This window comes from Oryctolagus cuniculus, chromosome 2 (genome assembly GCF_964237555.1).
Source record: "Oryctolagus cuniculus chromosome 2, mOryCun1.1, whole genome shotgun sequence".
Classification (NCBI taxonomy): domain Eukaryota; kingdom Metazoa; phylum Chordata; class Mammalia; order Lagomorpha; family Leporidae; genus Oryctolagus; species Oryctolagus cuniculus.
The window spans coordinates 112249146-112263915 of NC_091433.1; the positions used below are offsets into that span (position 1 = coordinate 112249146).

The window sequence follows — 14770 nt, forward strand, 5'->3', positions numbered from 1 at the left end:
CATTACCTGGCAATAGCAAGAATGAAGCACTGATATGCGACATAGCCACAAACTGTATTAAATAATTCCATTGTTATGAAATGTCAGAACACTCATGTTGACAGAGATGAGAAATGAATCAGTGCCTGCCAGGTACTGGGGTGCAGGAAGGAATGAGGAGTGATTGCTAATGGCTGTGGGGTTTCCTTTTGGGATGGTGAAAGCCTTTTAAAGTCACGTGCTGGTGGGCACAACTCTAAATATACTAGAAACCAGTGAACTGTACACTTCCCATGTGGTGTGTGAACTGTATCTCAACAGAGCTGTTATCAAAGAAATGAAATCAATCGTTTAATCGGATGGTGTGAGTCCTCTGAGTTTGTTCTCTCTTCTCAAAATTGGTAAATTTATTATGTGAGAGAGGAGAGAGAGAGAGAGAGAAACTCCTATCTGCTGGTTCGTTTCCCAGATGTCTGTTACAGCTGGGCTTGGGCCAGGCTGATGCCAGGAACTGAGGACGATTGAGTCTCCCACGTGAGTGGCAGGGACCCAGTTAGCTGGGTTGTCACTACTGTATTGGCAGGAGTATTGGTTGTAGTCAGGGGCTGGAGTACTCAGGATTTCTGACGTGGGACACGGGCATCTTAACCGCAGGCTAAACGCCGACTCCCTAACTGCATCCTCCTGATTTTGACCGTGTATTTGCACTTAGTTAAAAATAGTTTAAATTCTCCTTGAGACTTTCTCTTTGACCTGTGGCATCTTCAGAAGTGCTGACATGATCCAAGAATGTTCTTTGTATGAATTCTATTCTTTTAAGTTTATGGATATATATGTCAAAACGTTCATGGAAAATGAACGTTTATTTTGGTGCCAAAAATTCTGAAATCTTTTCATTTTGAAAAGTTATATTTTGGGTATGTTAATTCTATTTTCCATGAGCTTTATTTATTTATTTATATTTATTTAAAAGGCAGAGAGGCCAGTGCTGTGGCATAGCAGATAAAGTCACTGCCTGAAGCGTCGGCATCTCATATGGGCACCAGTTTGAGTCCTGGCTGCTCCTCTTCCCATCCAGCTCTCTGCTATGGCCTGGGAAAGCAGTAGAAGACGGCTCATGTCCTTGGGTCCCTGCACCCACGTGGGAGACCCAAAGGAAGCTCCTGGCTCCTGGCTTCAGATCGGCCCAGCTCTGGCTAATGGGTACCAGTTCTAGTCCCGGTTGCTCCTCTTCCAGTCCAGTTCTCTGCTGTGGCCTGGGAGGGCATGGAGGATGGCCCAAGTGCTTGGGCCCCTGCACCTGCATGGGAGACCAGGAAGGAGCACCTGACTCCTGGCTTTGGAATGGTGCAGCGCTGGCAGTAGCGGCCATTTGGGGAGTGAACCAATGTAAAGAAGACCTTTCTTTCATTCTCTCTCACTCTCTTTCTCTCTCTATCTGTCTATAACTGTCTGTAACTCTACCTGTCAAATAAATATAAAAAGAAGAGCAGTCACAATTCTGCCTTAATGTTTCAAGGAAAGTTAAAGGGGTGATTAATATAAATGGATTAAGCAATGCAAATATCTGGGGATCAGATACCCGTGTCCCATATTAGGGTGCCTGGGCTCAATACCCACCTGTAGCTTCTGATCCAACTTCGTGGTGATGCAGACCCTGAGAGGTGGCTGTGATGGCTGTAATCGAGTTCAGATCACCCATATGGGAAACCCAGGCCCGGCTGCTGCAAGCATTTAGGGAGTGAACCAGTGGATGAAAGCTGTCTTTTTCTGTCTATCAGTTTGATCTCTCTCTTCCTTTGCCACTCATATACATAAGTACGATTTTTAGAATAAATTACTATAAGAAAAATGTTAAAAATTCTTACATTCTTGCTGTGTGCCCTGTATTGTGCCATGTTTTTTTTTAGACTTATTTATTTGAAAGGCAAAGAGAGAGAGGGATAGAGGGAGAGAAAGAGGAATGGAGAGAGGGAAGGAGGGAGGAAGGGAGGGAGGGAGGGAGGAAGGGAAGGAGAATCTTCCTTCTGCTGGTTCACTCCCCCAAATGGTTGCAATGGCTGGAGCTGATCTGGGCCAAAACCTGGAGCCCAGAACTCCTTCTGGGTCTCCTGCGTGGGTGGCAGGGGCGCAAGTACTATGGGCCATCTTCCACTGCTGTCACAGTTGCATTAGCAGGGAGCTGGATCAGAAGTGGAGCAGCCGGGATTTAAACTGACACTCTGATAGGGGATGCCCATGTCTCAGGTGGCTACTTAACACACTGGGCTAAAATGCTGGCTTCTGAGCCATGCTTTGAGGAGGTCAGACCAGATCCCTATTGTCACCAGGACATCAGTGTAATTTTGCCTCCTGATTATATTGACTTTGCCCCCTCACTGGTCTCTGACATGGGTCAGTGTCCCCATCGTTGCTCTACTGCTCCTTCTCCTTTCTCCCCTTCCTGCCTCCCCGTATTACAGTAGGGGCTTACACCACTCAACATCTGGTCCTAGGAATCCCAGGAAGGCAGTGCCCCCAAGCAAGCGGGAGATGTTGTTAAGCAAGCCCAGGGAGAAGCTGGTGTCTTCTCTGACAATTTCTGTTCTTGTTTCTGTCTTGTTTATTGCACCTGCTGCTCCTCCTCCAGCTTGTGAGGAAACAGCTTAATCAAGTTCACTGTAACTCGAGAAAATTGTTTGCTAACTACTAACCCTCCACCTGCGCCCTCTCTTTCGTCACTAGAGTGACTGAGCCTTGGTTATAGGATCCTACTCCCAGATTGCCGGGGACTCGTGCTTCCAGTTTCAGGGTCTGGGCCCCACGAGATTTGACTAGTAGATGTTTATTGATACACTTGGTCTTGCTCAAGTGTGATGGAGTTCAGGCCTACAGGTGTATGGGTCTGAGTGAGGTGAGCAGGAAAAATAGGCCTTCAACCAGCATGGCTGGCTCTGCCTCTCCCCTCCTCTCATTGGACAGAAACATGTCACCCCAGGGAAAAGGCAGGTGACAGAAGCGAGGTGGGGTGGCTTCTCGCCGCACATGGGTTTGTGTAGTCAGCTGCTATATGATACCTTGCTAGTGGGGGTGCCAGAGAAAACAGAGACACCCAGGTAGGTTTAAATTGCAGGTAACCTGTGCATAACATTGTAGTCTAACCACAGCACAGTTGGCACTCTGTATCCGTGGGTTCCACATGTGTGGGTTCAACCAATCTTGGGTGGAAAATATTTGGGGAAAAATTGCATCTGTACTGAATACATGCAGACTGGCTTCCTTGTCTTTATGCTCTAAACAAAACAGTGTAACAGATACTGAGACAGTACAGACCTTATATTTGGGTATTGTAAGTAATTTAGAAATGATTCAAGGTGTACAGGGAGATGTGCACAAGTTATATGAAAATACCATGTCACTCTGTAGAAGGGACTTGAGCATCCGAGGATTTGATATCCGCCGGGATCTGGTAATCAATCCACTGTGGATGTGCTTTCTTTACTTGCAGTTCGAAGTTGGCTGGGTATCTCTGCTTCTGTTTAAATCTGACAGCCGAGATGCTACCCCTGAACTTCTGCTGGTACTTGCATCAGACGTGGCTGCTGCCATGTGGAGTGTATGAGGCCTGTCTGGGGTTGGCAGAGGCAGGTGGGCCAGCAACGTGGTTCAAAAGGTCACTACCCCCTTCCTTCCCTGTCTGCTGTCACAGGGCTGGAGGCAAGGAGGACCTGCTGGCCTCCAGCAACACACCCAACCCTAGCCCACCCCACTCACGTTCTCTCGCTTTCAACAGACAGAACCTGATCAGAGAGCCAGGTACTGCGGGTACACGGTTGAGATTGGCATCTCTATGACATCACCACTGAGCCCCTCCTGGAACAATGAACCCCTTAGAAGCTTGTTGGAGCAGCAGCCTGAGCCCCTTCTTATCACTGAGCCATGGTTGCATCAACCAAGGGCATGAAACTCCCCTGGGTGGTCACTGCACACCCGGCTGCGGGGCTGGGGAGGCTTGGCTGTCATACCCTTCCTGCAGTCTCTGGAGCAGAAGTTTGATGTGGAGGAGTCCAAGAGGGCTGGCCAGGGGATTTGGAAGCTGATATCATCCTTTTAAATATCTTGTGGGATTTGCTACAAAAAAAGGAATTACTCAGCTTGGAAGTGACTAATAACTTAAAAATATAGATGAATATTAGCGGGGCCCTGGTCCAAAGGAGTCTTTCGCATGTGCCTCTTCTCTTCTTTATTCCAGGCCAGTGGGCAGCTCAAGCAGGCCAGGGTAGGTTCCAGGCCAGGAGGGGCCACAGCACTGCCTGTGCTGCCTTTTTCCCTCTGGATTCAGGGATTCTCTTGGGCGCTCTTTTTGCTCTACACCTGTAAGGGTAAAATGAAGACAGCAGCTAGCCTATAGTCAAGAGCTCACCTTGCACCAGGCACTGTCCTAAGATTTTATGTTTTGTAACTCACTTTGTGTCTGGGGACTCCGAGTAGAGATTTCTGTCTTTGGTTTTGTAACTGATGTTTTTACAGCACCTAGACCTGTGCCTTGCACAAAGTAAGACCTCATTAGCATTTGTCTAGTAAATGAATGGGTAGGATGACAGCTCACAGTTTGCAGAAACATACCAAGCTCCTGTCCTTGTCAGGAAATGGAGTTCAGGGTGTTTGGGAGAGTGATTAAGATGTTGTTTGAAACACTAACCGATAGAATAAATAAAGGGGAGAGTGATCCAACATGGGAAGTGAGATACTCAGCAGACTCATAGAATGGCAGATGTCCTAAACAGCACTCTGGCCTCAGAATCAGCCCTAAAGGCATTCGGATCTGGCTGAAAAGCCCATGAGAGTATTTCAGGCATGGAAAGCCAAGACACTCTGGCAAAAGATCTCTGTGAGTGAGATCCCAGTGGAAAGAACAGGTCTTCAAAGAAGGAGGTACCTTTCTCTGAAGGGAGGAGAGAACCTCCACTTTGACTATGACCTTGTCTAAACAAGATAAGAGTCGGAGAACTCAGAGGGCTTCCATAGCCTTGGAAACTCATGACTGGAGCATAGGGAGATTACTGATGCCATAGACAGGAGTGTCAATTGGTAAAGTCAACAACAGGAGTCACTGTGCACTTACTCCTCATGTAGGATCTCTGTCCTTAATGTGCTGTGCATTGAGATTTAATGCTATAACGAGTACTCAAACAATATATTTCACTTTGTGTTTCTATGGGGGTGCAAACTGTTGAAATCTTTACTTAATGCATACTAAACTGATCTTCTGTAAAAAAAAAAAAAAAGAAATTATCAATTCCCAAGTTGACTCTCACTGGGATTAAACATGACAATAGGTCTGATCTGATTTCATCATCATTTAAAAAAAAATCATCTATTATTTTTCACTTTATGTTTCTGTGTGGGAGCAAACTGTTGAAATCCTTACTTAATGTATACTAAGCTGATCTTCTGTATATTAAGATAATCGAAAATGAATCTTGATGTGAATGGAAGGGGAGAGGGAGTGGGAAAGGGGAGGGTTGTGGGAGGGAGGGACGGTATGGGGGGGAAGCCATTGTAATCCATAATTCGTACTTTGAAAATTTATATTCATTAAATAAAAGTTAAAAAAAAAAGATGTTGTTTGAGATGCTTGCATCCCATATGCATTTGCTGGGCTTGAGTCCTACCTCTGCTTCCGATTCCAGCTTCCTGCTAATGTATACCCCGGGAGACAGCAGGGGACGGCTCAACTTCTTGTATCCCTGCCACTCACATGGGAAACCTGGGTTGAGTGCCTGGCTCCCAGCTTCAGCCTCAGTCCAGGCCTGTTTATTGTGGGCATCTGGGGAGTGAACTGGCAGATGCAAGCTTTCTCTGTCTCTCTGGCTCTGTCTCTCTCTGCCTCGATAGTTAAGCATCTTAAACACTGCTCATCTAATGAACACTACTACTTGTGCACTGTACTGTTTTTGATGTAATTCTAGTATCTAGGGTCAAGAATTCTTATTTACCCAATTTGATGTAGAAGAAACTTTCATAAATTGAATTCTTACCTCTGGTTTTAGAGATATTCTGTCTGCATTTCTCAAACATCTTACCATGAGGGAGGGTTCAAATGTTTGCTTTCCCTTTATCTGTTCTTGTAGCAAACAGATATTTGTAAATAAACACCTTGCACTTGTAGAAGCTGCATCTGTGAAGTAAACAAGTTTAGACATGAGGAATAATTTTCTCTCAAGAATCCCGATTTCCTAATTTATCTTCTGGGTCACTATGAGTTTCTTATACCAGATTTTCTTAAGCCTGGAAGGCTACCTAGACCCTTTTCCAAGTAGATCTAGGGCCAACAAAGATTCAGAGCCGCTGGGCTCCTCCCCACCTAGCAGGTGGAGCCTCTCCCTAGCAGGGTGTGGGGCCTGGTGGGTTGGGTAAAATCACAACTCAGTGTATCTGAGGGTTCTCATCAGATCTGCTCCATGAGAGACTCAGGACTCTTTGCTGAAGGCTTGTCCGTTCCTTGTTTCTTGCCCATCTCCACCCCTGGGGGATGGGCAGGTGGGGGTGCATGTGTGAGGGTGTGCTGTGTGTGGCTGGAGGTGTGGACTCAGGTAAAGTCAGCTCTCACTATTGTGGGCTCTGCACTCACGGATTCAGCCGATCATCGTTTGAAAAAATAATAGCAGGAGTATGTCCAGAAAGCCCTCCTTCCAAAGAACAAAGCAAAAATCTTTGACTTTGCCACTGGCCATGTACTATGCTGAGTCCAAGGGAGTGAAGTGAGGCCTTGGTCCCTCACAAGTCCACCGTGTCCCCCAAGGCCTCCTGGTTTGAGCCCGTCCACCTCCCATTTTGTGCGGTTGGCCTACGATGGCTGCCTCTGTACTGAGCGTGAACAGGTCTTTTATTCTTGTCAATTAAGTGTAGCTATTTACATAGCGTTTGTGTTTCACTGGGTATTTTGAGTAATCCAGAGATATATTTTTTTTAATTTGAGAAGCAGAGAGACAGGCACAGAGACAGACAGACAGACTGGTTCACCCTACAAATACCTGCAACAGCTGGGGCTGAGTCAGATCATGGCTGGGAGCTGAGAGCTGGAAAGTCAGTCCGAGCCTCTCCACTTGGGTGACAGGGGCCCAACTATCTTTTTTTAATAGAAAGCTTTTATTTAATAAATATAAATTTCATAAGTACAACTTCTGGATCATAGTGGTTATTCCTCCCATACCCACTCCCCCCAAACCATCCCATCTCCCACTTCCTCTCCCATCCCATTCTTCATTAACATTCATTTTTAATTATCTTTATATACAGAAGATCAACTCTAAACTAAGTAAAGATTTCAACAGTTTGTACCCACATATACACAATGTATAAAGTACTGTTTGAAGACTAGTTTTACTGTTAATTTTCATAGTACAACACTTAAGGACAGAGGTCCTACATGGGGAGCAAGTGTACAGTGACTCCTGTTGTTGATTTAACAATTGATCCTCTTTTTTTTTTTTTGGACAGGCAGAGTTAGAGAGAGACAGAGAGACAGAGAAAGAGAGAGAGAGAGACAGAGAGACAGAGAGAAAGGTCTTCCTTCCATTGGTTCACCCCCTAAATGGCCGCTACTGCCGGTGCACTATGCAGATCTGAAGCCAGGAGCCAGATGCTTCTTCCTGGTCTCCCATGCAGGTGCATGGTCCTAGCACTTAGGCCATCCTCCACTGCACTCCCGGGCCACAGCAGAAAGCTGGACTGGAAGAGGAGTTACCGGGACAAAACCAGCACCCCAACCAGGACTAGAACCCAGGGTGCCGGCACCGCAGGCGGAAGATTAGCCTAGTGAGCCATGGTGCTGGCCAACAATTGACACTCTTATGTATGACGTCAGTGATCACCCGAGGCTCTTGTCATGAGCTGCCATGGCCCAACTATTTGAGCCGTCACCTGCTGCCTCCCAGGGTGTGCAGGAATCTGGAAAAGGGAGCAGAGCCAGGATTTCAATCCAGGCACTCTGATACGGAATGTGGATATCCCGACTGGAGGCCATATGCCTGTCTCCAGAGATCATTTAAGTATATAGTAGAATTGCAAAGCTTATATGCAAGTACTATACCACTTTACATAAGGGACTTGAATGCCTCCAGATTTTGGTACTGAAGGAAGTCCTAGAACTGATCCTCTGCGGGTCCTGAGGAATGATCATATATGACTTTTTTTTTTTTTTTTGACAGGCAGAGTGGACAGTGAAAGAGAGAGACAGAGAGAAAGGTCTTCCTTTGCCGTTGGTTCACCCTCCAATGGCCGCCGCGGCCGGCGCACCGCGCTGATCCGATGGCAGGAGCCAGGTGTTTATCCTGGTCTCCCATGGGGTGCAGGGCCCAAGCACTTGGGCCATCCTCCACTGCACTCCCTGGCCACAGCAGAGAGCTGGCCTGGAAGAGGGGCAACTGGGACAGAATCCGGCGCCCCGACCGGGACTAGAACCTGGTGTGCCGGCGCCGCAAGGCAGAGGATTAGCCTAGTGAGTCACGGCGCCGGGCCATATATGACTTTTTAAATGCCTGGATCTGGGTTCTTCTCAGAGTTATTGCATTGTAGTCACAGACCAGGGCAGAGGTAACCATACTATAGCATAGATTAAATGCCATCCACTTGTTTGGGACACACTGTTTATAAAGAACATGCTATTTAGGATTAGAGACCCAAATTGACTCTTATCCTTAAGAAAATGAATAGAAAAGCCACAGAGTGGGAGGCAGTGTCTGCCTGCAGATATCTGACAGTGGGTTGCTATCCATAATATATCAAGAAAACATCCAATTAAAGATAAGATTGCAAGCCAATAACTAGTGGGCAAAAGATTTGAATAGACACGTAACAAAAGAAGATATATGAATGTTGGCCAATAGACACATAAAAAGATGCTTGTGATCATTAGTTATCAGGGAAATGCAAGGTCAAACCATTACCTATCCAATAGACTCACTAACATTAAAAAGATGAGAATAACCGCATTAAAATAGAATAAAGACTGCAAAGACAAATTGTTGACAGGATGTGGAACAACTAGTGTTCTCATATACTGTTGTTGGGAAGGCAAAATCGCACTTTACAAAATTGTTTGGCACTTTCTTAAAAGAAAAGCATCTGCCATATGATGCAGCCAGTTTACTTCCACATATTTACTCAAGAAAAACGGAGATGTATCCCCCTCTAAGATTTGCACATGAATTTTCATATGTTTTATTTGTAACAGTTTGAAACTGGAAACAGGTAAAGGGTTCAACACACGAAGGCATAAATGAAATGTGAGATATGCCTTGCATAGAATGGGACAATTACTGATCAATGTTGTGGAGTGGAGGCATTCATCCCGAAACAATGTGCTCTTTGAGCAAGGCAGACATCTATTTACATAAAGTACAACTAACCTATAGTGACAAAAAAGAGGTCAGTGCTTGTCTTGGGATGGGGTGGAGGAAGGGATAGATGGCTAAGAGGCATGAGGCATTTTTGTGGGGTCTTGGAAATGTTCTGCACTTGATCCTGGTGCTGTTCTCATGGACGTACGCTTGTCAAAACTCTTTAAATGGTGCATTTTAATGAGTGAAGTCTATTATAAATAGATTATCCTTTACCAATGTTGACATGGTAAAAAAGAAGTTGTTTAAAGCAAAAAATAGCAATGAGGTCTGTAACATATGTAGCACACCTATCTATCTATTTATCTATCATGTATCTATATTCTATCCTATATTGTATACATCTTCATATATATTATCTATATCTTCACATATGAGATCTCAGCAGTCCTACAGTGAGTTTGAGAGTGGAATGGAAGTATATTTGTAGTGTTATAAGGTTCTTAAATGATCTGTGAAGTGGTATAACTCTATTTGAGGGAAATTGGGATAAATTTAAGATGGATATTTTAAGCCATAAAACAATCACTAAAAAAATAGTGCTATGGTTTAAAAGTTAGCAGTGGAATTTAAAAGGTTATTTCATTAATCAAAAGAAGACAGAAGCAGAGGAAAAGGGAACAAAAGACGGAATAAATAGAAGAAAAATTACAAGGTAACAGCTTTAAACTCAATTGTGTTGATAGTTATACTAGATGTAAATGGTTAAACCAGTCCTGTTTCATTTGGAGATTTCGAGATATGATAAAAACTGATTCAATTAGGTTCTTCCTACAAGAAACCCACTTAAGCTATGAAGACAAATAGGTTAAAAGAAAAATAAGGAAGAATAATTTATAGTGTAAATACTAACCATGAGAAAGCTGGAGCAGATATATTAACATCAGATAAAGTAGGCATTAGAGAAATTAATCTTATCAGGGATACAGAGGAACCATTCATAATGATAAAGCAGACTACTTCTCAGGAAGATATAAACATTTGAATATATATGGACCAATAAGATAGCCTCAACTATGTGAAAAACTGGCTAGTAATGAAAGGAGACATTGACAAATCCAAAATTGCAGCTGCAGATATCAATTCTTCTGTTTGAGTAGTTCATATAATAGATATTCACAGTGATATAAAAGGTATGAACAGTGATCATCATGAACATGATTTCACTGATGTTCGTAGAATGTTCTACCCAAAAATATCAGTTCGCACATCATTTTCAGGTGCACATGAATATCGAGACAGACTGTGAATTTCAAAGTACTGAAATCATACAGAGCATATCTTCTGATTAGCATGGAATTAAATTATATATCAATAGCAGAAAAATATCTGGAGTAATCCCCAAATATTGGAGGCCAAATGACACACAGGTCAAAGAAGAAATTGTAAGAGAAATTAGAAAATATTTTGGACTACATTAAAATGAAATACAAACGTTGAAGTTGTGGCATGCAGCTGACGCACTGCTGAGAGGAAAACTTACGGCTTTAGTGTCCACATTAGGAAAAAATAAGGGAATAGGGATTAGTCACAGCAGTCAAGATGCTGCTTGGAGGGTGAGGGACTGGCACTGTGGGCAGCGGGTTAAAGCCCCTGCCTGCAGCACCGGCATCCCATATGGGTGCCGGCTTGAGTCCTGGCTGCTCCATTTCTTATCCAGCTCCCTGCTAATGTGCCTGGCAAAGCAGTGGAAGACGGTCCAAATGCTTGGGGCCCTGTACCCACGTGGGAGAACGGGAAGAAGCTCCTGGCTCCTGCCTTCAGATGGGCTCAGATCTGGCCATTGCGGCCATTTGGGGAGTGAACCAGTGGATGGAAGACCTCTCTCTGTGTGACTCTACCTCTCTCGTAACTCTGTCTTTGAAATAAATACAAAAATAAAAAATGCTGCCTGGGATGCCTGTATCCCATATCAGAGCACCTGGGGGTGAGTCTTGGCTCTACTTCCAATTCCAGTTTCCTGCTAATGTGCACCCTGGGAGGCCACGAGTGATGGCTCAAGTACTTGGGTCTCTATTGCCAGGATTGAATTCCAAGCCCCTGGCTTTGGTTCAGTCTACTCCTTGCCTGTTGCAGGCATTTGGAGAGTGAATCAGCAGGTAGATGGAAGATTTCTTTCAGTCTCTCTCTCTGCCTTTCAAATAAATAAAAAAAAATCAATAAATAAAAATATCAAAATAGAAATTTTAAAAATCCATGGTGTAAATTCAAATTAAAAAAAACTAGAAAAAGAGGAACAAGTTAAGCCCAAAGCCCAAAAATAAGTAGAAGGAATAATAAAAGTGAACACAGAAACCACAAAATAAGAGTGAGGGCATTTAGACTACTGGTTACGATGGTGGTTGGGGTGCCCACTTCCTATATCAGAGTACCTGGGTTCTGTCCCCAGCTCCAGTTCCTGATTCCTGCTTCTTGCTGGTGCAGGCCCTGGGAGACAGCAGTGATGGCCTATGTGGTCGGGTCTCTGCCATCCATGTGGGGACCTGGCTGCATTTCTGGATCCCAACTTTGGCTGTTGCAGGCATCTGTGGGGTAGATCAGTGAATGGAATTTCCTCTCTCTCAAATTTTAAAAGTATTTTTTAATCAATGAAAAGTAAGTAACAGCCAAAAAAATAGAGGGAAAATAGGTAAGCCAAAAACTGTTGTTTACTTTCAAAAAAGAGATAAAATCGATAGGCCTTAATCTATGTTGTTCAAAAGAGAGAGAAAATTTAAAGAGGAGACATCACTGTAGATCTTACAGAGAATGAAAGGATATAATTAAATATTACAGTTGCCTATACATTTAACAGTGTACATAAAGAAGACAAGTTTCTTGAAAGATATATATATATATATATATATAGCCAAAAGTGACTCAAAAAAGAAATAGAGAACATTAATGTTTCTTTCTTCCACCATTACTGAAACCCATCAAATATTTAAGAAAGGAAAAACTACCATTTTAGGAGTATTATCCTGATACCAATAATCAGACAAAGACATTAAGAGTCCAAGATCCCTTATAATCAAACTATTAGGAGATTGCTATAGTAAAATATGAAAACTATAGTGCATTATGACCAAGTGGCGTTTATCCCAGGAATGTTATGTTGGTTTCATATTTGAGAACCAATCTGTATTATTTACTATATTAACACTTTTTAAAAAGATTTTATTTATTTATTTGAGAAGTAGAGCTGCAGAAGTGAGAAGGAGAGACAGAGAGGGAGGTCTTCTATCTACTGGTTCATTCCCCAAATGGGAACCAACAGCTGGAGCTGCGCTGATCTGAAGCCAGGAGCTTCTTCTGGGTCTCCCAAGTGGGTGCAGGGGCCCAAGCACTTGGGCCATCTTCTGCTGCTTTCCCAGGCCACAGCAGAGAGGATTGGAAGAGGAGCAGCTAGCAGCTAGAACCGGTGCCCATATGGGATGCTGACCCCCAGGGAAGGATTAACCTGCGCCACAGCGCTGGTCCCTACCATATTAACATTTTAGAGGAGGAAAAACCATCTAAAGATGCTCCTCACCTTGTGATGGAATTGTGTCCTGATAAACCCATTGCAGTAGAAAATCTCTTAACTCAGAAATACTTTTAATACATCCAACCTGTCAAACATCATAGCTGAGCTTAGACTACTTTTTTTGTAAAAGATTTATTTTTTTATTTGAAAGGCAAAGTTACAGAGAGAGATGGAGACACAAACACACACACACACACACACACACACACACAGAGTGACAGAGAGAGAGAAAGAGAGAGAGAGAGAGAGAGAGAGAATCTTCCATTTGCTGGTTCACTCCCCAAATGGCTGCAATGGCCAGGGCTGAGCCAGGCCAAAGCCAGGAGCCAGGAGCTCCATCTTGGTCTCCCACATAGGTGCAGTGGCCCAATCACTTGAGCCATCTTCAGCTGTTTTCCCAGGCACGAGATCAGGGAGCTGGATCAGAAGTGGAGCAGCCAGGACTCGAACAGGTGCCCATATGGGATGCCAGCGCAGTAGGTTGCGGCCTAACCAACTGTACCACAGCACTGGCCCCTAAATTACCTTAACCCCACTCAGAACACTTACATTATCCTAAAGTTGGGCAACATCATCTATATCAAGGCCTGTTTTATAATAAACCATCGAAAATGTCACATACACACACAGATGGGCACTTTGTAGTGAGAGCACAAAACACAGTACCTCAACTCTAGCGACGTGGCACAGTGCAGAGTACTGGCTGTACCCTTTCCTGAGAGCTTTTTTTTTTTTTTCCTGAGCTTTTCTGCCACCGCTGGCCAGCATCACAAGACAGTATCTCACCACAGCACTAGCCTGGAACAGGTCAAATTCAAAATGTGAAATATGATGTCTACTGAATGTCTATTGCCTTTGCACCGTTATAAAGTGAAAAAGTCATATGTCAAACCATCCTAAGTTGGGAACCACCCCTCATCATGTCAGTGGGTGACGCTTGATTGATGGAGAGCAGTCAGTGAGTCAGGACCTCTAGCCATCACTGTTGTCAGTCTCCAGCCTCTGGGGCTTCCGCTGAAGACGAGATCCCATGAGGCTGTACCTTAGGTACTTCCCTGGGTCCTATAGATGAAGGAGGTACCTGCCCCAGCGTGTGGATCCCTTTGCCTTCAGTGCCTAGGCTTCCTCTCTGTCCTGGGGTTTGGTTGAGAACATTTTCAGTAAAGCTTTTCTTCCTAGTGGTTGCTATGGACAGTAACTCATTTTAAAGGGAAATTTTTTAAATGACACTGAAAGAAAAGTGTTCAAGAGGAGGAAGAGAGCAAAAGCTGAGCTCTCCAACTGTGATGGTTTGAAATCTGGTAAAGAAGAAGATGAGCATGGGTGGGGAGACGTCTGTGTGGAGGGAGAGCTGCAAGCATCACTTCGCCCCGCATGGTACTTGTGCCCATGGGTGGCTGAACAATGAAGGAAAATCATGACCGTCCTTTTAGGAAAGGAAGTGGTCTCAAACTGCACTGATTTCCTGTTGCTGCTGTAACTCACTGCCACAGACCCAGTGGCTTAAAATAGCACTAATTTATTAACCTGAGGTTGTAAAATCAGAAGTCCAAAATGAGTCTCACTGTTCTAAAGTCAAGGTATCAGCAAAGTACCTTCCTCTTGGAGGACCTGGGGAGAGTCCATGTCCTGGCCTGTTCTGGCTCCTGGCGGCCGTCTCCTTACACCGCATGCGGCCCCTTCCACCTTCCAAGTCGGCGATGGCCAGCTGGGTCTTTCTCAGGCTGCATCCTGCTGATGGCTTTCATTTTCCCACGCTGTTGACTGCCTCTCCCTCCCCTGCAAGGTCCCCTGTGCATCCACAGGGCCCCTTCTCCCTGATAAGGACCCGAGTGAGTCCATGGGGCCCACCTGTATCATCGAAGATTATCCCTTCATCCGTTCTGAGGATCACTCAGTGAGT

At 44.4% G+C, this 14770-nt stretch overlaps 1 protein-coding gene across 2 annotated transcripts in view; it reads left to right on the forward strand.

Annotated features, from left to right (window-relative positions):
- ACOXL (acyl-CoA oxidase like) overlaps positions 1–14770 on the forward strand; it is a 371066-nt gene that overhangs the window by 172336 nt on the left and 183960 nt on the right. The window lies entirely within an intron of this gene.